The sequence below is a fragment of the Phocoena sinus genome, chromosome 15, assembly GCF_008692025.1.
Source record: "Phocoena sinus isolate mPhoSin1 chromosome 15, mPhoSin1.pri, whole genome shotgun sequence".
Lineage (NCBI taxonomy): Eukaryota > Metazoa > Chordata > Mammalia > Artiodactyla > Phocoenidae > Phocoena > Phocoena sinus.
Window position 1 is genome coordinate 87,146,178 of NC_045777.1, and position 24,283 is coordinate 87,170,460.

Here is a 24,283-nt window from a genome sequence, read left to right on the forward strand (position 1 = left end):
CTGTAAATGGACAACGTGGTTAGGGAATGCAACAGAACAATGAAAAATAAAGGGACAGGACACATTTTGCCCTTGCCACCAATCCCACAGCTTCCCGAGGGTCTGTGGTGCACCAGGTTCCAGCCACCAGCTAAGACGGACTCAGCCTGCCCAGACCAGCCCTCTGCAGATCTCAGGCAACAAGGACAATCTGAAACCCCAAAATGATACCAAACACCCAGAGACATATGCACGATTCCTTAGCGACCCGTGCCTGTGTCTCCTTCCCCGTGTGTCCCCTCATCCTTTGGTTCCTTCGCTGTCCATCTGTACTGTCAGACCTCAGACACGTTACATGAATGGAACAGAGGCCAAGATCCTGTACAACCCTGAACTTGTGCTTATATGCGGGCAAGCACGTTCACGTGCGTAATTAACACACCCAGTGAGAGCCGTGTAGAGAGAACAGGTTAAAAACTAATGTCACTGCTCGGTGACCAAAAGAACGGGCTTCTGAAAAGCACAACTTGGATGAACCTCCAGGAAGTTCTGCTAAGTGAAAACAAATGTGGTCCCCACAAGTTACTGTATGACTCCATTTATACAGTATACTTGAAAAGACAAAATTATAGAAATGGAGAAGAGATCAGTGTTTGCCAGGGATTAGAGATGAGGTTGGGGGGAGGAAGCTGAGTGTGACTACAGAAGAGTGACATGAGGGATCTTGGTATTGATGGAAATGTTCTGTATCTGGACTGTATCACTGTCAATATCCTAGCTGTCACATAGTTTTGCAAGACGGCACCCCTGGGGAGAAATGGATAAAAGGTACCTAGGATCTCTCCAAATTATTTCTCATGATTGCACGGGACTCTACAATGGATCTCAAAATAAAATTTCTGATTTAAAATAAATGAAATAATGCCACTGAAAATGGGTGGTATTTTTAATAAAAGGTGTAAGATCAACTGGATTAATATATATGAAAAGAAATGAAGCTGAATCCCTACCTCACACCACAGATAAAAAATGAATTCCAAGTGGAAAGTCAATGTCAAATGTCAAACAAAAAGATTCTAAAAGACGACATGGAAGAGGCTCTTCAAAAATTTGAGGTGAGAAAAGATTTTGTGATGAGCTAACAAAAAGCACTCAGAAGGATAACTTGGACTGCATTAAAATGAAGAACTTCTCATTAAAAGACATGAACGGAAGAGGGAAATGTCAAGCAGTAGAGCGGGAGGAGACACTTGCAACCTATATAATCAAGATTGGAAGAGTTTACAGATATGTAAAGAATTCTTACAGATGTATAAGATAAAGGCAGAAATCTCAAGAGAAAAAATGGGTAAAAGTTTTGAACAGATTATTTCACCAAAGAGAATATCCAAATGGTCACTGAACTTATGAAAAGGTGTTCACCAGGAGGACTAAAATGAAAAGGACGGACAATATCAAGTGTTGACAAGGATGCAGAAAAACCAGCACAGAATGCGTGCTGACAGGCGGGGCGCACTCATGGGAGTATAAATTCGTACGACCATTTTGAAAAGTGTCTGGCAATATCTACTCAAATTGAACACGGGTACCACCTATAGCCCCACTGCTAAGTATCTGTCCGGCAGAAATGAGTGCACGTGTCCACCAAAAGGCAAGTGCAAGAGTGTTCATAGCAGTACTAGCCACAGCTGCTGGAGACTGGAAACAACCCAAATGTGCATCAACAGTGAAGACGAAAGGGATACTGTCTAAAAACATAAACTACATGTACACCGCCAACACGGACGGAGCTCGCAAAAACGAAAGCAAAAGCAAAAGAAGCTGGCCTCAAAAGAATACATGTCGTGTGCTTCCATTCATATAAAGCATAAGAATAGGAAAAACCATAGGATTAAAAATCAGAAAGGTGGGCTTCCCTGGTGGCGCAGTGGTTGAGAGTCCGCCTGCCGATGCAGGAACACGGGTTCGTGCCCCGGTCCAGGAAGATCCCACATGCCGCGGAGCGGCTGGGCCCGTGAGCCATGGCCGCTGAGACTGTGCGTCCGGAGCCTGTGCTCCGCAACGGGAGAGGCCACAACAGTGAGAGGCCCGCGTAGATTGCAAAAAAAAAAAAAATCAGAAAGGTGTTTCCGTTTAGGGAGAAAAGAGGGGTAACAATCATATGGGAACACGAAGACGTCCTGGGACGCACGTAATGTCTTATTTCTTGAACTAGCTGGTTCTCAGATGAATTCCACTTTGTGATAATTCATGGAGCTGCCTGATTTTTGAAGTTTTGTTTTTAGAAGACGGCACCGTGAGATGGGACTTCCAGCACGCTGGAGGAAGAGGGCTGCCAAATCCCTTCTCCAGAACTATAAAAACTGTCAACATGATAAAATAACCATTTCAATATCTTAGAGATTGACCCAAAGACATTTATCCAAGAAAAAGTACTAAACTTTGAGTAAGGCAGGGAGAAGCTATGACATTCTTACCTGGAACTGCTTCCATCTCCCCACTCCCAGCTCGGATGGCACGTCATCCTAACAGGACAGCACAGGGCAGGCTGTGAAAACCAGAAGCTTCACTGCCAGAGGCCGATTTGACTGAAAGCAGGAGGCACCGAACTCGCGCTCAGCAGCAGTGATCTCAATAATGAGTAGCAACCTCAGTGGTGAGTGAACGAGGAAAAGCCAGCGACGCTGCAAGGCTGAGACTGTGATCCTGGCTGGGGCAGCAACAGACCAATGCACTAACTGGAAACTTGACAGAGAAAGACATGCAATGTGACAGTCACAGAGGTGCTGGATAAGCTCTCCACAAACACCCGGCTGATGGGTAGCATGTGACAGGGAAAGCAGGCAGAGCCCAAGAAATTCACACATCCCTGGCCCACCGAGAGCCTGTGCACATATGCAGGGGAGATGCAAGAGTCTGACAGAGAGTAAAAAAGCCAGAGCAGACTCGAAAACCGCCTGGTCCTTGAATGTGCTCCTAAACCCACATGCAGAGCCATCGACAGACGGCGAGAGCCTGACACGACCTCTGACCAATAAGTGCCTGGCCACTAAGCTAAGCCGACACAGACGTGACCCACAGGAAGCCAAAATTTAAAATAAAAGCAGGAATTGTTTTAAAAGGCAGACTAAGCAGAGACATCAGTCATCACACACCGGGGGACAATGGCTTTCAAACTGTTAGTCCAGGCAAGTTACTCAATAAGCAAAAAACAGCAACAATAACGACTCCTGGGGGGAAAAAATTCAGAATCCAGAGGTGCTACGTACGTTGTGTAAACTGCTCGTTTTCAACACAAAATTACAAGATGTGCAAAGGAGGAGGAGAAGGGAACTCATACTCAAAATAAGAAGCAGTCCGTAAAAACTGTCACTGAATGTCACAAGATGCTGTGTATAGCAAAGGCTTCAAAGCAGCAATCATAAATCTGTTTTTAAAAAAACACAAAAGACAATTATGTTTACAGATCAAAGGAAAGTATGATGACAGTGGCTCAAAAACAGAGAACCTCAATGAAGAGAGAAGAATTATTTAACAAAGTTTTGGAATTCAAAAGTGTAATAACGGAAGTGAAAAACTCATGACGGGCTCAGCAGTCAATCTGAGATGGCAGAAGAAAGAATGAGTGATCCCAAAGGTAGATCAGAATGAAGTATCCAATCTAAAGAACAGAGAGAAAAAAATAGGGAAGGAAAATAAAGTGAGCCTCAGATATCTGTGCGACAGCATCAAGGACACCAATAGGTATGTGATGGAAGTCCCAGGAGAAGAGAAAAGAAAGCGGTAAGAGAATACTTCAAGAAATAAAAGCTGAAAAGCCCCCAAATTTGATGAAAAACATTAATCTAAAATATGCAAGATCAACAAACTGCAAGCAAGATAAAAACAAAAAAACCCACCTAGACACATCATAACCAAACTGCTGAGAGACTGAGAAAATAGAAAGACAAAAGTGATCCATCTCATGCAGGATACAGACAGTATGATCAATGGCTGATTTCTCATCCAAAACTATGGAGGTGAGAAGGCAGTGGAATGGCATATTCAAAGTGCTGAAAGAAGAAATGTCAAGCATGCCACATCCCATGAAACTATCCTTCAGAAATGAAGGGAAACTAAGGACATTCACAGACAGACAAAGACTGAGAGAATCTGGCGCCAGCAGACCTGATTTACAAGAAGTACTAAAGGAAGTCCTTCAGGCTGAAAGAGGTCATGTCCAGTGGTAATTTAAATCCACAGAAAGAAACGAAGGGCACCAGAAATGATAAATGCGTGGATGGATATAAAGGACTCTTAAATGTATTATTTTCTCTTTCCTTCCCTTAGCTTCTTTTAAAAACATAAGATTATATAAAGCAAGAATGATAACGCTGTATAGCTGTTATAACCAGTTAGCATATATTGGTGTACTACACGTGACAATAATAGCACAAAGGACGGAGGAGGAAAATGGAGCTATACTGGAATAAAGTCTCCATATTTTACCATAATTAAGTCAGTGCTAATCTGAAATCATTTGTATTAAATGAAGATGCATATTGTAATCCCTCCAAAAAAACTGCATGAGAAATGAATGAAGTAAGTGTTCCAATCAAAAGGCAGAGGTTGTCAGGCTGGAATAAAAGAACCTCCAAATATATGTTGTCCAAAAGTGATACACTTCAGGTCCAAATGGACAACTACGCTGAAAGTAAAAGGATGGAAAAATGCTGCAAACAGTAACCATATCAGAGCCAGAACGGGTAAGTTCACTTCAGGCGAAAGAGACTTTAAGAAATGTACCAAAGGCAAAGAGGGATATTTCATGATTATAAACAGGTCAATACCTCGAAAGAGATGCCAATTATAAATGAATATGCCTGTAACAAAAGAGCTCTGAAATATAGTAAGCAAAAACTAAGAAAATTGAAAGAATTGAAACAGACAATTCACCAGTGATAGCTGGAGATGTCAATACTCCACTTTCAATAACTGAGAGAACTAGACAGAAAAAACCAGCAAAGATACACACGACTTGAACTACACCATCAGCCACAGCCACTTAACCTAACTGACGTTGGTAGAAATCCTATCCAGCAAAGATACACATTCTTTTCAAACACACAAGGTACATTCTTCAGGAAAGACCATATTCTAGGCTACAAGACAAACCTCCATACATTTTAAATGAATGAAACCACAGAAAGTATATTCTCCAACCACAGTGGAATTGAAATAAAAATCAACAGAAGAAATAAATCTGAGAAAGCCCCAAATATCTGGAAAGTAAACAACAGAGTTTTAAATAGCCCATGAGTTAAAGAAATCACAAAGGGAATTAGAAAATGTCTTTAATTAAATGAAAATAAAACAGAACATATCAAAATCTATGAGCTGCCGTTAAAGCAGGGCTTAGACCGAAATGTACAGCTTTCAGTGCACATCAGAAAAGAATAAAAATCTCAAAACCTAAACATCTACCTTAAGAAACTAGAAAGAGCCAAAGCAAGTAGAATAAAGGAAATAATACAAATTAGAACTAGACTCATGAAAGAGAAAAACAAATACCGTATATTAACGCACATATGTGGAATCTGAAAAACATTGGCACGAGGAAAAAAAAGATCTAACACTGATGAAAAAACAGAAAAAATCAAAAGTCAGTTATCTGAAAAGATTAACAAAACTGACAAAACCTTTAGCTAGACTAAGGAAAAGATGAGAAGACACAAATTACCAAAATTCTTCTTACCAGAAGAAGATGTTATTATTAAAGAGAAAACATCACTACCAATCCTACAGAAATCCACGGGAGTATATGGGAATATTATGAACAAGTTTATGTCCACAAACTACACAGCTTAGGTGAAGCGGGCAAATTCGTAGAAAGACACAAATTAACAAAACCGATTCAAGAAGCAACAGAAAATCTGAACAAGCTTATAGCCATTTCTTAAACATGAATGATTAATTTAAAATATTCCCACAAAGAAGAGCCCAAGCCCAGGTAGCATTAGTGGTAAAGTCTGTCAATTATTTTTTTAAAAATCATATTGAACCTTCACAAATTCTTTCAGAAAAAAAGAGGAGAAAAACTTCCCCACTCATTCTATGAGACCAGTAATTTTTTCCCTGATACCAAAACCAGACAAAGACATCATAAGAAAATAACAGACCCATGTATCTCATGAACACTGCTGCAAAAATCCTTCACAAAACATTAGCAAACCAAATCCAGTGACAAAGGAAAAGGATGGTACAGGTGGCATTCATCCCAGGAATGCAAGCCTAGTTTAGCATCTGAAAATCGACTAAAGTCATACTAGTAAGATAAAAGGACAAAAGCCACGCGATCATTTTAGTAGATGCAGAAAAAGCATCTGACCAAATCCAACACTCATTCATAAAAATGCTCAATAAGGGCTCTCTCCTGGTGGTGCGCGGTGGAGAGTCTGCCTGCCAACACAGGGGACATGGGTTCGAGCCCTGGTCCGGGAGGATCCCGCATGCTGTGGAGCAACTGAGCCCGTGCACCACAACTGCTGAGCCTGCGCTCTAGAGCCCACAAGCCACAACTACTGAAGCCCACGCGCCTAGAGCCCGTGCTCCGCAACGAGAGAAGCCACCGCAGTGAGAAGCCCGCGCACCGCGACAAAGAGTAGCCCCCGCTCGCTGCAACTAGAGGAAGCCCGTGTGCAGCAACGAAGCCAAAAATAAATAAATACAATAAATAAATTTTTTAGAAAACATGCTCAACAAACCGAGAATACAAAGGAACTTCTCAAGCTGATGAAGGCCATCTAGGAAAGCCACGGCTAACATCATACTTAATGGTGACAGACTGAATGCTTTTCCTCTAAGGTCAGCACCTCTGCCATTCAACATTATTCCGGAGGTTCTGGTCAGTGCAACAGGCAAGAAAAATAAAAAAAGGTATCCAGTTTGAAAAGGAAGATGGAAAACTCCCCTTATTTGTAGATGACATGATCCTGTATGTAGAAAACCCTAAGGAATCCACAAAAGTCTGCTGGAACCAGCTAATATCAAAATTCAGCAAGGTCGCAGAATAAAAGATCAACATACGAAACTCAACTTTATTCCTGTGTACTAGCAACAAACAACCTGAAAATGAAATTAAGAAAATAATTCCATTCACAATAGCATCAAAAAAACTTAGAAATAAATTTAACAAAAGAAATTTAATTAGCAAGACTTGCACACTGAAAACAACAAAAAACTGCTTAGAGAAAATAAAGGTCTAACTTAATGGAGAGACAGTCCATGTTCATGGATAGGAAGACTTAGTATTTCCAAATTGGTCTATAAATTAAACAAACCCATCACAATTCCAGCAAGCTTTTTTATATTGACAAAAGCTGATTCTAAAATTTACACAGAAATGTAAAGGACTCGGAATAGCCAAAAATATTTTTAAAAGAAAAACAAATTTAGAGGACTTACATACACTACCTACTTTCCAAACGTGCCACAAACCTACAGTAATCAAGACAATGTGGTACTGGCAAAAGAAGAGGCATGTCCATCCGCGAAACTGAGAGTCCAGAAGCAAACCCTTATGTGTGTGGTCCCAAGAGAACTTAACGCAGAAAATACAGTCTCTTCAAAAAATGGTGCTGGGGCGATCGGATACCCATATACCAAAAAAATGAACTTAGACCCATACACGGCATTTACAAACATTAACTTAAAATGGGCAATAAACCTAGGAAGAGCTAAAACAATAAACTCCTAGAAGAAAACACAGAGGAAATCTTTGTGACCTTGGATTAGACATATAGCACTAATAATACGATTCATAAAAGAAAAAAAACTGGTACATCACACTTCATTATAAGTAAAAACTTCTGTGCTCCAAAAGACACCATGAAGAAAATTAAAGACAAGATACAGACAGGAGAAGATATTTGCAAATCATACTTCTGATAAAGGACTTATATCCAGAAAGTAGAAAGAACTCTCACGACGATTCGGAGTGACTTTGAAACTCAGCAAGACAAATAAACACACTAAAATGGGCAAAAGATTTAGACAGACATTTTGTCAAAAACAAAATATGAATGCTGAGGAACACATGAGAAAAATGTCCAACTTCACTGCTCATTAGGAAAATGAAAGCAAAACCCCAGTGAGCTACCACAGCTCACCAGCCTGCACACCTGCAATAAAAAAGACCAACGTCACCAAGCCTTGCGGGAACGTGGGGCTGACCCTCTCCAAACGCCTAGAAAAGAAAACCTAGAGAGACAGAGCGCAGACCAGTGCCTGGGGGGAGCGGGGACCACCCACCGCTGGACAGGACGTGGGGAACCTTCCAGGGCCATGGGAAGGGTCTGAAACTCGCCTGTGGCCATGGCTGTGCACATCTGTAAACGTGCACAAGCCACTGAGCAGTCCCTTCCCAGTGGCTTGGAAACGTGGTTAGGCGGTCACGGTACGTCCAGAAAGCGGGGAACGGGAAATAACAAGCAGGCCGGCGCGCTCTGAACGCGCTACCCAGGACCTCCACTGGACGCCCTCACCTAGGCGACCAGCCTTATCCCAAAGGCAAGAACTGCCTTCAGGACAACTTACCAGCCCCCAAGGCCGTCAGGCTCTTTGCCGTCCTGAGATCTCACTCAAACAGAAGGACCCCCTCCCATGACCTCGGGGTACCTTTCTGCGCACACAGAACCCTGGGCAGGAAGCGAAAGGGAGCAGGGGGGTGTACCCGGGCAGCTTGGACCTCATAAGCTCCTCAGCCAGGTGGGTTCCCCCAGACCCACAACTCCGGGCAGGTCCCAGTTCCTCCGCAGTCAAGGGCCCAGAGCCGTCAACAGTCAGTTCCCCCGTGATGCCTTCCACTCTGAGGCTCAGTTCTCCCATCTGTAAAATGGGCAGAGGGGCTGCTGCGACGGGGTGGAGCGAGGGGGTGTCAGAGACGGAAGGATCTGGGTTCTGGCACTTGTGAGCTGCGAGCCTGGGCCCAATCACCTCCCTCCCCGGCTGTGGGAGATTCCCAGTGGTGCTGGGGCCGCCACACTGGGCATGGGGCCAGGCAGGGTCGGGATCATCGCGCCCAAACAGGCGCTGAGCTCTGTGGTTCTAGGACCCTCCCGAGGCCAGGCTCGCGGCAGGTGGCTGAAAAGGAGCCAGGGGTCCCGTGCGGCGGAGGGGCTGTGCCCCACGAGGCCCAGGCGCCTTCCCTGCGAGGCTGAGGAGGCCAGAGAGTGGGGGCCGAGCACCCAGGGGTCAGGCCCTGCCCCTCCAGCCTCAGTGTCCCCTTTCGGAAGGAGGGAGCTGGAACAGCCCTAACGCTCTGGGTGTGAAGCGTCGCCGCCTTTGTCCTTTCTGCCAAGTACCCACATCTGCCACCTCCTGGCCCCAGAAATGGGGGTTTTCTCCTTGAATTTAGAACTTCCAGACATTTCCCAAGAGGAAGGTGGGAGATGGAAGGGCTTCTGACCTGAAAGGACCGGAATTTGGCTCCTACGACCTCGTGGCCATACAACTCTGGGAGGTGCAGGTGTCACTGAGGATCCAGGCTTCCCCACGGCCCATTACCTTCTGCAGAGCCCATACCAGGTGACCTGGGGGCGCCTCAGCGATGTGGCCCCAGCCCTGCCCAGGGCGGCTGCGGCTCCACAGTCTACACTCAAGAGACACCCCTGCACGGCCTGGAGACGTGCCCTCCCCAATGGTCAGCACCGTCCGCCTTATCCACCCTCCCAGGCCTTTGGCTTCCCAAGGACCCCACAAGGAAGGGCACAGCAGCGGCACCTGGCACGGCAAAGGTGAGTCCACGATGCAGCAGGTCCCCTGGCCGGAGGTGGGTGGGGCTCTGGGAGGGGAGCCCACACACACACACACTGCCCCCAGGACTACTCCTCCCAACCGCAGACCCCGGAGACAAACAGCGTCACAGCTGTCCTGTGTGCCAGCACGCACAGGACACACCGAACGGAGCGCGGGCTGTAGCAGCCGTGCAGGTGTGCGGGGTCCAGGGCACTGCAGAGGCGGTGGCGCACCTGGCCCAGTGCAAGCCCCGGGCGTGTCTGGACGCGCACTGGAAGATGGGAGCCTGCGTGTCAGTGCACGTGTATGACGCGTGCTCTGCGGGCACACGTGCGTGTCAGAGGCTGCACCTGTGCATCCAGAGTGGGCTGTGTGGGCATAAGACCCTGTGGCTGTGTGTGGGGGCTGGTGAGGTCGAGGGTGTGTCAGCCACGTGTCCTCAGGGCTTGGGTACAGCTGCCCAGGCTGGGGCGTCTCAGCCCTGACGTGTGGGTGAGGCCGGGGACGGGGGGTGCACCTCTGGATTTCTGGAGAGATGTTTTTCTAAAAAGCTGTCTCTGGTGAATCACGTCCTTCAGATCTAGCCTGTTCCTGCTCTGTGGAGAAGCCAAAATGAACCCGACGGAGTCTCGTCCCTGCCCTGGCCTCTCCCCCAGGATGCAGAGCCGGCCAGCTCCAGGCCCACGTGGGGGCCACTGGGGGCCCCTGGGAACTCTCCATGCCCCTTGCTTTTAAAACCTCAGTCCGCTCTACTGAATTGGCTAAAAAAAAAAAAAAAGCAGGCGACAAATTCATTTTACAGAACTTCAACCCTCAGACAGGAATCTGAGATTGGAACTTGCCCTTCATCGGCAACGTAACTCGTGAGACTACACCTGCTGTTTGTTCTGGTCCCCGAGAGGACAAAGGAGCAGCGTCCCTGGGAGGCATGCACGTGTACACACTTGGGCACACAGACACACACACGGGCGCGCACACTAAGACCTGACAAGTGCGTCTCTGAAAGGAGGCGCCTGCCAGCCGCCTGGGGAAACAACCCGAGCGCCACTTGCACCCGGCACCCCCAGGGTCGGCGCCAAGTCACCCCCTGGTTTCACACCCACCCATTGTTTTTTGCGGGGTGGGGGGGGGTTCCTCTCCCTTTGGAAAGGCATCTCTGAAATGTTAATGGATGTCAGCGGAAAACAGGATTTACTTAACGCAATCCCAGTCTCTATTCAAATGCATCCCTCATTTCGATATAAACGGGAATACGGGTTTTGCTTTACAGGATGTTTTTCTCTACAGGAACACAGCTCCAATTTTTAAAGCGATGTCAAAACAGATGGCGCAGGCCTCCCTGTCTGTTCCTCGCCAGCACCGTCAGCCTGCTACGGGCTGCCCCATCTCACCCAGATGTTGGCATACACTCCTAACCGGGAGGCTCCTTCTCACACATGCCCCTAAGACTCCTCCCCTCCCCTCCAGCCAGAGGGACCTTTCAAACATGGAAGCCAACTCCGTCCCTTACCTGATCAAACTCCCCAAAAGCTTCCCAAGGCAAACAGAATGAGATCCACCTCTTCCCAAGAACTCCAGTGCCCTTGCAGCCCAGGCACGATGGGCTCTGTCTCCCTCTGACCTCGCACCTCTGGAGGTGGGCCTTATCCCTCCTCCAACACGCCAAGCCTGGTGCTCGCTACCTCAGGGCCTTTGCACTTGCTGTCCTCCTCCCAGCTTCCTCTTTCTGTGCCTCTTTGCACAGCAAAGTGCAAAGGGACAGGAGGGCCAAGGCTTGTGCAGCCAGAGGAAGTGGGTCCACAGGCCTGAGTGAGGGTCCCACAGGACAAAACCAAAGGCCCAAGGATTCCATGAGCATCAGTGGCAACTTTGCCTTTCACAGAACTTGTATCACCATTTCAGACTCACCACAGCTGGCCATGCACCCCAGTCCTCACCTTACACAGAAGAAAACAGGCTCAGTGAGGAGAAGGGACCCACCCCACAGCCTGGGCCTCCTGACCGGGGACCATGCATCTGGCCCCGGACTCTACTTCCAGCCCCAACACCCTGGGAGGGCGTTTGCTCTAGACCCATTTGACAGACGAAAGCACTGAGGCACAAGCAGAAAGGCAGCTAGCCACCAGCTCACATGGCCAGCCAGACGCAGAGCAGACATTGAGCTACCCCTGAACTGCAGCTGGGCCCTTCCAGAAACTTCTGTAGGGCTATCAGAGGTAGGGGAGACACCTCAGTGGGGATGGCAGAGGCCAGGAACAGGAAACACAGGCTCAGAAGCACATCCCCTTGGCCCTCGGGTTTCCAGGGCAGCATGGAAGCCTGGGGGGGTGGGTGCAGAGGGCAGCTCTGGTATCCACGCTGCCCCTCCCAGGAAGTCCTCCAGGCTCTGTCCTGACAACACAGGACCAGTGGCACTTCCTCACTGCACGCTCTGTAAGCCTTCTCTCTGGAGCGCCCACTGTGTGTCCTTAGGATCTAGAAAGCCCCCTTCTAGACAGGGCTCTTGGTCCCCCACCCCTGAGGCCAGCCCAGCCCGCCGCCATCCCCACGTGCAAAGAGGCGCCCCTGCATCTGTGTCTACGTTTATTCAGCTACCGGGAACCAAGGAGGAAGAGGTGCCCGGTTCGGTCCTGCCGAAAATAAACCAGGATCTATCAGCAAACATGAGGGAGCCTCGGCCATCAATCATCTCCCCGGGTTCCCTGCCCGAGGGAGACTCTGACTGGACCCGACCGCATTCCAATGCAGGGGCGCAGTGGCTCACTCTCAGGGTCAGACCCTGGGCCGTCTGTCGTGCCGTCCACCTCTCCAGCACTGCTGGACAGCTCTCAACACGGCGGGGGCTTCGTAGATGCTTGTTATCCAACCGGCTCTTCTATGGAAGTAGCCGCTGGAGCGGGGGACCGGGGGGGGGGGGGGCTGTAGAGTTGTGCTTGGGGGTAGGGGGACAGTGTTAAAGAGGGGCACGGACCAATGTGGGCCCAGAGGCAGCAGGGGTGGAACGTGGCTGGTCCACTGCATGCACACCCTCCCCCGAGGCTGGAGAGCTGAGGACGGGGCCGCTGGGGCCCCACCTGCCAGGCAAGGAGGGGGGGTCTAAAAAGACCCCCTGCCCTCTCCAAGGCGGGGCGGCAGAGCGCGGGAGCAGGGCTGAGCCGGGCTTGCTGTCACTGTCCTGTCTGGTCCTCAGTTTCCCAATCTGTTTAATGGAGGGGTTGAGTCAGAGGCTCCACCAAGTTCAATGGCCCCACATTGACGGCTGGGAGGGGCTGCTGGGTGCTCCCAGACCACGCCCCTCTCTTCTCATCCCCTTCTACAGGTCAGCACCTCAGCTTCTGCTGCTCCCGGCCCCTGCTGGTGATCTGGGGGGCCGGTTCCTCCCAGATCATCTAAATGCTTAAGGGCCCACCGGACCCCGTCTTCTGGGAGCCCCCATGCTTGGGACAGAGCAGCCCCCCAAGGAGGAGCTGGGGCCCACTCACGGGGTGGGGAACCCCGAGGGCCAGACTGGCCACAAATTCTTAGCAACTAAGGCTCACTGTTGGGACAGGAAGGGAGGTGCCCCAGCAGGGATGAGTCAGAGACTCGGGGTCTCCCAGCACGGAACAGCCCAGGAGTCTCGGCTGCAGGGTGGGTGGCAGACGCCATTAGGAGAGGCCTGGGGGCAGGCGGGGCCCAGTGCTCAGACACCAGGCCAGCCTTGGTGACTCAGTTTCTCCACAGCTCTTCCTCAGTCCCCAGGGCCCAGAGCACGCAGCCCCCTCTTGACCCCCTAAGGAGGCTATCAGGCCCTTCTGGGGCCCCCCACTGCCCCCAGCCTCTGTTCTAAGCCCGAGGCCAGCCTAGGCCTGGCTCCCAGAAGGATTCCAGCCTCAGCCTCGTGACGTGCTTGCCGTGTGACCCTGGGTGATGCTGGACCCTTCTGAAAGATGGGGCCAGACAGGCTGACCTCCACTGGGAAGGATGGTGTACATGTACTTGTGTGTTCATGTCTGTCGGCTGTCTCCCAGCCCAGACACAAGCCCCCCACTGCCGGGGCCTCACACAGTCTCATCCCCAGACCCCAGCAGAGCACGCAGCGGACCCTCAACACGTCTGCTGGATAACCTTCGGGACCCTCCAGCTCAGAGGGCCAAGAGCCTCGGTTGCTGCCCCCATGTGGCTGCTGGGTCCCAGGTGGTCTCTCCTACCCCACTCCTCCCCCTCCCCGGGAGAGCTCGGCAAAGCCACACACAGGCAGGGCAGGTGGAGGGTGACAGGCAGGCCAGAAAGAGGAGGTGAGTGTCCACACCCGCCGCCCCACTTCCTGCTCACCTACGTAGTCGCCCACTGACACAGGGTACCTGGCAGTGTCCGAGGCTGGCCTGCCCTGCTCAAATACCAGAACTGAACCAACACAGCAGGGGCACAGGAGCCCCTCTGCCACCCGCTGCTCCCACTCACTGTGCATCCCCAGACAGTACCCCACCCCACTCTGGCCTCAGTCTCTCAGTCCCCCCATCCGTACAGTGGGTCCTGGGAAGGACGATACCAAAGTCCCTTCCACAGCAGGGCTGCAGTCCCCTGCATGAGCTCCACCATCAGCCACCCCAACAGAGCCCTGCCCAAGGCCAGGTGACACCCAAGCTTCTGTTGGAAGAAATCGGAATCCATGACGGGAGACAAAAAGGGAAGGGCGATGCAGGGGGCATGAGGGGGGGTTGCTGGCAAGATGACAAATGTATCCAATGTCCACGGCGCAGCAATGCCACCATCTGCTCCAGGTGCACGCCTGGAAATTTATGGCCCCATCACCCGGCCCTGGAGATCTATCTCCTGCCTGTCAGTCACCAGCATCTTTCATCCTGCGCCCTCCCGCAATGTGTATTATCCACCACCAGCCCAGGCACCCACGGGGTCTGCCTGTTTGTTTCCTGCGGAGATATATGAACACCCCAGTCCAAGCACCTCTGCTCGTAAATTTCTCCCGCTGCTACGTGCCCTCAGAAACAGGGTCCTCTGCTAATGGGCTCTGGGCCTCTAAGGGGATGGGGACTGCAAGGTAGGGGTAGGGGCCCTGACCCGAGGGATCTGAGGAGTTTCCTGAGTGTTTAGGAAATCCCACTGAAATCTAGAGCTGGTGTGTGTGTGTGTGTGTGTGTCTTAGAGACACACACAGACGCGGGACCAGGCAGGCACTCGCGTGTTACCCTGCTGACATCCAAGCCACTGTCAGGATTCTGGCCCCACTAATTTCTCTCTTGGAGCAGGTGATGTTGACAAGCAGACATTTAGATTCAAATTCCCAGGGTCTAAGAGAGGGGCTGCTGGGTCCAAGTTTCTCCTGGGGGCCCCGGCCACCTGGGTTTTTTTTTGGGGGGTAGGAAGTTGGGGGAGCAGCAGCCTCTCCCCAGCTCAGGTGGCGGGCGTCAGCTTCTAAAGGCTCTGTGAAGAACTGCTAAGCTTTCCAGAGGGACTCCTGTGGGGCTCTGGGGAAGGGACATCAGGCTTTCTCATCCCCTGGCCCAGGTACACGCGCCCACCACATCCCTTGCCCACCGCCCACATCTGCCAGGTCTCAGGATAAGATGCCCATCCCTGCTTTTCCTAGTCAGGACTCCAGGCTTGTGGCTGCTATGTCATCCTAAATGATACACGGGCAGCCGGCCTGCTGCCGTGGCCAGGGGGACTGAACAGCTGCTGGCAGGAGAGGGTCCAAGAGGATCCGACTGTATGACTGCCAACCTTCCTGACCCAGAGACCAGGGCGTGTTCAGCCGTCCCTTAACAAGAGCCCAGGAAAGTGAGGCACCCAAGTGCTGGGGTCCCGGCCCGGCTCCAACCCCCGAATGTAGAGAGCAGGTGGGCACTCCCTCTGACGCACGGGCCACCTGCAATTTGTCCCTCTGCCTCTGAGTTGCCTCTTCTGATGAAGCAGGATGCAGACCTGAGATGAGGTTGGGAGTGTGTCTCCCCCATTGCTCGTTCAATTAAAAGTTGAAAGCTGCAACGACCCAGGGTGCAGGCCAGGGGGCTGGCTGGGCAGGAAACATGAGACTATGTGTGGCTTCAAACCAACGTAAGCCCCGTTTGCTCCTTTCCTCTGGGGCTGGGGCCTCACCGGAGACAGCCCCCCCCCCCAGAGAGAGAGGAGACTGGGGAAGTCCACCTTTGTATCCCCCCTCGCCCTGCAGCCTTCCAAAGCTCCTGCCCCCAAGGCTCCTGAGATCTTAGATCTTGTTAATGCTTTCTTCCCAGCCCCCAGCCCAACAGAGAGAGAGAGAGGCAGACCCAGCTGCATCCAAGCAAGGGCTCAGGGAAGATGGCTCACACCTGAGGCTCTGCTGGGGCTGCAAACCTGGCCTGATCTCCCCACGCCTGGAGGAGAGGCCTCCAGGGGCCCCGCCTGTGCTGAGCCTCCCCTGTGGTGCTCCTTCCATAAGGCGCACATTTTCACCTGGCCTGATCTCCCCACGCCTGGAGGAGAGGCCTCCAGGGGCCCTGCCTGTGCTGAGCCTCCCCTGTGATGCTCCCTCCACAAGGCACACGTTTTCAATGTACCCCCATTTTACAGCCTTGGAAACTGAGGCCCTGGGAGGTTTACCTGCCCCAAGGTCACACAGCTGATGCCGGCAAGAGTCTGGTTTTGATGGCAGAGGCTTGTCGGTCTGTTTTGGAGGGGGAACACCTGCAAGGGGCCCCACCCTGAGCAGCGAGCAGGTGACCTGCGGATTTTACAGGATGGAAGGGGGGACCTGCGTCCTTAGAGGCAGGTTGGGGCAAGGAGGCTCGGCACCCCTCCCCCAAGTGATGACAGTGAGAACGGGTCCGAGGTGGGGGAGGGGTGGAGAACATCCACCAGGTTCTTAGCAAAGGCCCCCGCCCCCACCCCTACGCCAGGGCTTTGGCTCCCCGATCGCAGAATGCGGCCCCTCCCCCGAGTAAAGCTGGACCGTCCCGGGGTGCCTAGTGGGGAGGCGCGCAACGTCGGAGAGCGGGCAGACAGGGCAGGAATGGTGACACCGGCACCGACGGGGCTCAGGGACCCTCGGCCGAGGAGGTTTGGGGAAGGGCAAGGGCCGCGCCGGGTCGACCGCAGGGAGCAGCAGCTCTGGGCGAGGGTGGGATGCGGGGCGACGAGGGGGCAGAGGTGCTGGGGAAGGGGCAGGTCCTAGCGAGGAGTAGTTGTGCGAGGGGCAGGGGCAATCCGGGGGCGCCAGCGGTACCCCTATCCAGGACCCCGCTCTCCCCGCCGCCGCCGCCAAGTTCCTCCAACTTTGCCCGCTGCGCTCGGAGGGCGCGCTGGGCCTGGGCGCACTAGGGCCGGGGGGCGTAGGGAGAGCGCGCCGGCGACTTGAGGTGCGGGGCCCGCCGCGCCGCTCCCGGGAGTGGCTGGACTCCCGCGCGCCCAGGCTCGGCCCCAGTCCCGCGTGGACTCGGGCTCCGCGGGCTCCGCACTTACCTGCTCGCCCGGCCGCCGCTCCGGGGCTGCGCCCGCCGCCGCCGCCACCGCCGCCGTCCTTCAAGCTCTAACTTCGCTCCGGGGATTGAAATTCCTCCCCAGCTTCGCCCATCGATCCGCGCGCGCCGCCCCGCCCCTCGCCTCGCGGGCAGCGTGGCTGGTGTTCGCGCACCTCCCCTGCGCGCGCCCTCCCACCCCCCTTCCTCCCTGCTCGAGTCCGGCTCGGAGTCTCGCGCCCTCCCCTTTCCCCCCTCCCTCCAGAACCCCCTGCGCTCGCCCGGCTTCCTCACGGCCGCGCTCCTGCCCTCCGGCCGCCGAGCGGAGGGGGAGGGGGAGGGCAGCGGGAGGGGGAGGTACTAGAAAGCGCAGGAGGGTTCCTTCTCGGCCCCTCTCCAGCCCTTCCACCCACGTCCGAGTGGGGGCGGGGCCGCCCTCTGCGTAGGGGAGCGCGCAACAGCTGTGGCCGGGAAGAGCCACCCACGACCCCTCCCCTTTAAGCAAAGACCGGGCGTCCTCAGGACCCGATTCGGCCCGGCTGTCCGGCCCACCTAGGAGAAGGTAGGGATCCGGGGGCAGAGAGCTGGGGGGGGGGTGAGGGGCGGGGGGCGGACAGGTAGGGCTGGCACCCTCTCCCCAGTCCTGGCCCCCCTTCCTTCCCTCACTCACCCCAACCTCTGGGAAAACTCCGAGAGGCTCGGCGCACTCTTCCCTCTTAGTTTGACCCTCACAACCTGCGTGTGCGGAAGCCCCCTTTCCGCAAGTTACAGAGAGGCCCAGAGGCTTGCCCCACGTCACACAGCAGGTCCGGAGCAGAGCCCGAAGGGCAGCTTTGCCCCCAGGTCTGAGCCTCCTGGCCCCTCGGGGCTCCTCCCTGGGGCCGGGCAGGCCTCGGCGGTGCCCCCGGCCGCCCGGGTGGGCTGCCCGGCCCGTACCTCGGGCCGCTCGTGTCCCCGCGCAGCCTGACTCGTCCCCGCCGGCGCCCGCAGCCCCCTCCCCGCTTCCTGTCCCCCGCCCGCCTCTGATTCCCGGCCTCAGTACCCCCGGCACGCTCTCCGCTCCCCGCCAGCAGCTGGGCAATTCACCGAGCATACAAAAGAGTTGACTCAATTCAAAGACAGCAAATCAAGATAAATCCTATAGTGTGTGGGGACCGGAGAGAGAATGTGAATGAACGCCCACAGCACCAGCGACTCCTGTAGGGACCGGCAGATCCCCCTCGCCCCGCACCACCTGGGCACGGAAGGTCAGCCAGGAAGTGGGGAGTGGGCTCTACGCTGCCCTCCCCCTGCCAGGTGGGAATTTAGGACTTTAGTGCTTTGTGGCCCCCTCCTGCCTGCCAGGTGGGGCTCCCTTGTGAGGGGGTGCCTCAGAGCCATAAAGGGGGTGCTAGGACAAAAGCAAGGGTGCCCCGTGGTTATGTACTGGGGGGGCGGTATGTCCAGAAACGTATCACAGCTCCGGGGGTCAGGGTGAGGCACAGGGAAGGAGGCAGTGGGGCCGTGTGGGGCATCTGAGCTGCAGCCTTTCTCCCTGGGCTGCCTCCTACCTGGACCCTTGTCCCAGCAGGCCTCAGGCCAAGGGCAGGCCCTGGCTATCACCACATATACTGCAAGCCTCAGATGTGCCAGGCCTGGGGACCAGGGAATGGAGGGGTTGGTGAGAGGATCCCCTACCCCTCCCTGTTGTCTAAGAGGCCCTCCACAGCTGCAGTTGGGACTGGGGAGAAACTGGTCCTCCCCCAGAGTGACACTGGTCACTCCTGGAAGGTCCAAGAAATCAACCTTCAAGCCTCTGGCCTCACCAGCCCTGTGCAGGGAATGCATGGGAGCCGAGGCTCCCGTGCATTCTTTCCCAGGCAAGCCTCTGCCAGAGGTGACGGACTCCCGTTTCTGGCTGGTTCCCCCAGGGCTACGCTGGCCAAGCAGCTCGGGCTCAGGAAGGATCCGGTTGGCTTGGGATGGGCCGCTGGGGTATGCCAGGGACCAAGCTAGGGCCTGCCTAGAGTTACATCCCGACCTCCTGCTGCTTGCTCCCCAGGCCCAGGGGCTACGAGCCCATCTCTAAGGCATAGAAGCCAAGGCCAGAGGCCTTAGAGCGCCCTCACCGGCACTGCCCCACCCCCCCAGGCAAGTATTGGCTGCCCAGGGTTAGGGCTCTGTGGAGGGGCTCAGAGGCCAACGGGAGGGGCAGGGAGGGTCCAGGCACCCGGGGGATCCGTGAGCCGGCCCCACAGAGAGCAAATCGCAGAGTTGGGGGCACAGGGGATTGGAGGTGGGGCGGAAGGCGGGACTCCGGGTCCTGGCCGCTGAACCCCCCACCCCAAGCGGAGGCTGCACCTTAGGGCTGCGACCTCGTCCGCTGAATCTCAGCTGGGTCGCCCCTCCCCCGTGGCCGCGCCGATTGGCGGCCTGCGTGTAAGTCATTAATTCTGTTACAGAGACGCCGGCGCCGCCGCGAGGACATCTGTCAGGGACCACAAACGGCGCTCCACGCCCCCTAGCCCACCCCCAGACCCAGAGCGGGGGAAAGGATGCGGATCCTACCTCACCGAGGCTCGGAGATCGCTGGAGCGCAGCAAATGAGCGCTGGAGAGCGTCGGGGTCCCGGAGTTGAAGGAGGGGGCGGGGCCCGCGGCCAGCCCTGGGGACAAAGACACCCCCCCCCCGCTGCCTGGGGGCTGGGTGTTGCAGACGGGGAGACGGGAACCAGTACCCCGTGTCCCCCGTCCCGCAAATCCTCAAATCCACTCAAGATCCGGTCTGAGTGTTGGGGGTGGGTGGACCGGGGGCGGGGGAGGAAATGGAGTCCTCCTGGGCCTTCGGGGTGCGCGCAGGCGACGCTGGAGTGGCGGCCACCAGGACATCGCCTCCTCCCTGCACGTGAGGCTGTAGCTACACCCCAAAACCCTCTCAGGAGCTTCGCGGGTCCCCTTCACTCTCCAGAACCCCGTCGGCTGCTCGCGGCGACCACCGCACTACCCCCGCCGCTCAGATGGGGCGGGTGAATGGGCCGCGCACCAGTGTGAGCTCGGCAGGAATTCCCGCTCACCGCCGGCAGTCCGGCCCCAGGGATCCCACACCCACCCATCGCCGGAGGGCTCGGGTGAGGGCTGTGCTAGGATCGCGCCGGTCTGGGCGGTCACAGGCCACACCATGCAGTTTGGGAAGAGAAAAAGTTGGGGGGGGGGCGACAGCCCGAGACCGGAGAGTAAAGAATGAGGGGAGAGGCGGGGGGGCGTGGAGGGAAGAGCGACAGGATGAGGACCATGAGGGTCGGGGGGCAGCTCCGGGCCTGGGGTCCCGCCACACCCCGCAGCCAAGCCTAGCTTCACGGCTTCCCCGGCGGAGACAGGTGCGGGTTATAGGCGCCTATTAATAGCCTGGAGCCGGCTCCTTCCCGCGAGCATGGCAGCGGCGGGCAGAGCCGGGGGACCGGATTGAAGTGGGGGGGGTCCTGTAACACCCCCTCCAAGGGCTCCAGCGGCGGGGGGCGGAGCAATGCTCCCTCCACGCCGGCCGTGCGAAGGCTAGGCGCCCACAGTCTGCTCCCTGCCCGTCCTCGACTACAAGATGGGGCTCCAGATGGGGGGCAGTCTCCGCGTCAACTTGGGGCGCCGCGGCTACCACTGTTCCCTCGCAGGCAAGACCACCTCCCTAGCCCGATCCCTGCCTATCCCGCCCTTCGTGCTCACAGCGCTCAGGAAAGTTTCGGGGTCCCCGCGGCGCCTCCTAGCCCGAGGGGTCCGGAGTCCCGGGCCTTCGGGCCGCGGCGTCGGGGAGGGAAGTTTGTCCAGCCGGGGCTCGGCGACTGCTAACTTCGAGTGCGCCCGCCTCGGAACCCGAGAGCGGGGACGCCCAGGACCGACGGACCCAACGCGCCACAACCAAAGCCCCACCGGCGAGGGGACTCGGCCCCGGCGCGGACGCTCAGGGCACGGCGCGGGGACTGGAGCGGCCCGGGCTGCGAGAGCCACTGGGGACCCCGCGCCCGCCCCCGCTGCCGCCTGGGAGAGCATCTTCCTTGCCTCCCCCAGGGGCTGGGACCCGCTGGCCCTGCAGCTGCGGTAGAAGCGACCCTCAAGCCGCAGCACCCTCCCCTACACGCCCCTTCCTACCTGGGCCGGGGTGCGGGCCAGGGGCCGGAGGCACGGTCACGGGCGAGCGGAGCGCGCGCGCCCAGGTCCCCGGAGCGCGGCGGCGGCGGCAGCGGCGGCGGCTTCCCCTCCTTCCTCCAGCTTTTCCTCCTCCGGCCTCGCTGGCTCCAGACAGATCTCCTCCCCCTCGCGCCCTGCCCGCCACTCCCGGAGCCCGCCGGGCTGGGCTCCGCCTGCGACGGGGAGAGGAGCGGAGCCGGCGGGAGCCGGGTTGCGGCGCTCACTGCGTCAAGCGCGGGGCGAGCGCGGGGCGGCGGCGGGGACAGCGCGTGGCGAGCCCTGGGCCGGCCGGGCAGGCGGGGGAGCGGCGGCTCCGGCTCCGGCTCCGGCTCCGGCGCGGGCGCGGTGGTGGCGGCCGCGGCCGCGCCGAGGTTGTAGCACATTCTTTCGGAGCGTGATCTAAGGTTTCGTGGAGGAGCCCGAGCGGGGAGGGCTGGAGGAGGGGTGGGGGACGCGGGCGGGGGCGCGCGGCGGTGGCGATCCCTCACGTCGGTGGACTGGGGGTGTCCGGAAGGTGAGGCGGGAGGGAAAGTTGGAGCGTACTGTGGGGGCGGCGTGGGGAGCCCAGCGGCATCCTCGCCCCCTCTTTCCGGCTCGCTCTGCGCGCCCCCGCCCCGCCCCAGGCCACGTTAGAGCAGAAGCCCCCGAAGGCCTAGGAGTCGGGACACTGGGTGGAGATGGGAGGTGGGCCCCTGGGGCGGAGAAGTGCACGCGCGTGCGGGCACTGCCTTGTGCACACACACCCGGGAACCGCGTGAAAGTTGACCCGAAGTCAGACCCTGTGTGGGCGCGCGCGTCCGCGAGTGCAATTGCTCGGCCCGCAGGGGCGCGCGTTTCCGGGATGGGGAGGGCCCTGCACCTGCTGGGGGTCGCGCCCTAAAGGATTTGCCCTCCCCCAGATTGCTGACCCCCACTAACCCTCCCACTGCTCGGCCCCGCTCCCCCTTTCGGTTAGGGGGAGGGCCGAGGAGGGTGTGTGGGATCAGCCAGGATTCTTCGGATTCCGGAAGGTTCGGTTTAGCGGATTTTCCTCCCACCGATCCCCTTCCCTTACATTCGCCTCCCGAACCCCCGGGGGACTGAAATCTCTCGGTCGGCCTCTAAACAGGGCTCTAAATCCGCAGCGCCCTGGTCTCCCTGAGCCCGCACCCAGCGTCCACACCGCGTCCCGGGGCGGCTCCCGCTCCTCACGGCCGCTGCCCAGCCTGCGGCTTGCGTGTTCGGTGAGAATTCCAAACCAGACTCAAGAGCGCCCCCGCCCGGCACGGCCTGCGCGCTGCTTCCTGAGCCGCTGTGTCGGAGCCCGGGAGCCGGGACGCCGGCGGGCGCGCGGGGCAAGACCCTCCGGGCGCCGCGTCCTGCGCCGCGCCCCTGCCCCGCGTCCTGCCCCGGCCCGGGAAGGGAGACAGAGACGGCGGGGTCGACCTGCGCGCCGCGGGGCGCGCGCGGCATAGGGGAGGGGGCTGCTGGAGGGTGAGGGGCGCCCCACCCCCCCGGGAGGAGGCGCCGGGACAGGCGTGGGAGTGGCGCGTGAGGCTGCGAGCAGCGCGGCCAAAGGCTGGCCAGGCCGAGGATGGGCGCCCTGGGTTCCGGTTCGGGGTCCGGTCCAGCGGCCTCTCCGCAGCCCATAAACTCCGTCCAGCCTGCGGCGCCCGCTGCCGCCCTCCAGCTTCTCCCAACCCCACCCGCGCCTCCACCAGACTCGACGTCTCCGCGGGAGAGCCGAGACCCCAGAGGGGTCCGGGATAGAGGATAGGCCACCACCTTGCCCCTGGACCCTTGCGCCTAGAGGATGACGGTCAATGTCGGAGCCACTGTCTTTTGGCTGTCCTGTCCTTGAGGGGTGCTCAGACCTCCTGGGACCGAGAGGTGGGGGCAGAGGCTGCCTTGGGGGGGGTGTCTCTCTTGCCAAGGGTCCCTACTAGAGGTGCACTGCCCCTCTGTAGCCTAGGCCGGCTCACAGCCCCCGTTCCCACTTTCTCCCCAACTCGCCAGGGCCTTGCAATTCGGTGACCTGGTTCGCCAGGCGCGATGCTCCTGCCTTAGGGGAGCACTCCTGCCGGATACCCAGGCCTTTCCTGCTCCAGCATCTTGAGATGTGGAAATATGCCTTTGTTTGCTCTAAGAGGGCAGAGCCTGGCTGCTGCTGCCCCCCAGAAAGGCCAGACCCGCCTCAGGCTGGGAATGGGAGACCCCAGGGCAGACCCGGAGGGAGGAGGGAGGCCCATCTCTCTCTGGGCTAAATAAAGGCGGAGGGCTCTCTCTCTGGTGTGTCTCCTTTGAGGCAAGATCCCTCCCTCTCTCTCTACCTCCCTCTCTCTTTCTTCCTCCCTCTTTCATCTCTCAGACACTCCTCTCCTCCTGAGAACCCCCCCGCCCAGCCTCTGTTGTAGACACACTGCACCCACACACCTCATGTCTATAGGCAGCCGCAACCTCACCCACCAGCCCACTCCACCACGAGGCATTATCTGGTCGGGAACGCGGGATACCGCTCCACCCTCACAGAAGCCCAGCTTAAGCTGTAGCTGGTATAGCCTGGCATCCTGCTCCAAGCACCCTCAAGTCAAATACACCGCAAGTGCACACTTAACACACATGCACTCACGCGCACCCACGTGGAATCCCAAGTCCACACCTAACACACGCACTCGCGCACCCACGTGGAATCCCAAGTCCACACCTAACACACGCACTCACGCACCCACGTGGAATCCCAAGTCCACACCTAACACGCGCACCCACGTGGAATCCCAAGTCCACACCTAACACACGCACTCACGCGCACCCACGTGGAATCCCAAGTCCACACCTAACACGCGCACTCACGCGCACCCACGTGGAATCCCAAGTCCACACCTAACACACGCACTCACGTGGAATCCCAAGTCCACACCTAACACACGCACTCACGCGCACCCACGTGGAATCCCAAGT

At 56.5% G+C, this 24,283-nt stretch overlaps 1 protein-coding gene across 1 annotated transcript in view; it reads right to left on the bottom strand.

Moving 5' to 3' along the window:
• The window catches only part of ELFN1 (extracellular leucine rich repeat and fibronectin type III domain containing 1), a 68,568-nt gene extending 47,149 nt beyond the window's left edge, over positions 1-21,419 (bottom strand). Inside the window, exon 1 of the mRNA XM_032606192.1 lies at positions 21,308-21,419. The gene's annotated coding sequence lies outside the window, so the exon portion shown is untranslated. The remainder of the gene's footprint in view (positions 1-21,307) is intronic.
• Positions 21,420-24,283: the final 2,864 nt, after the last annotated feature.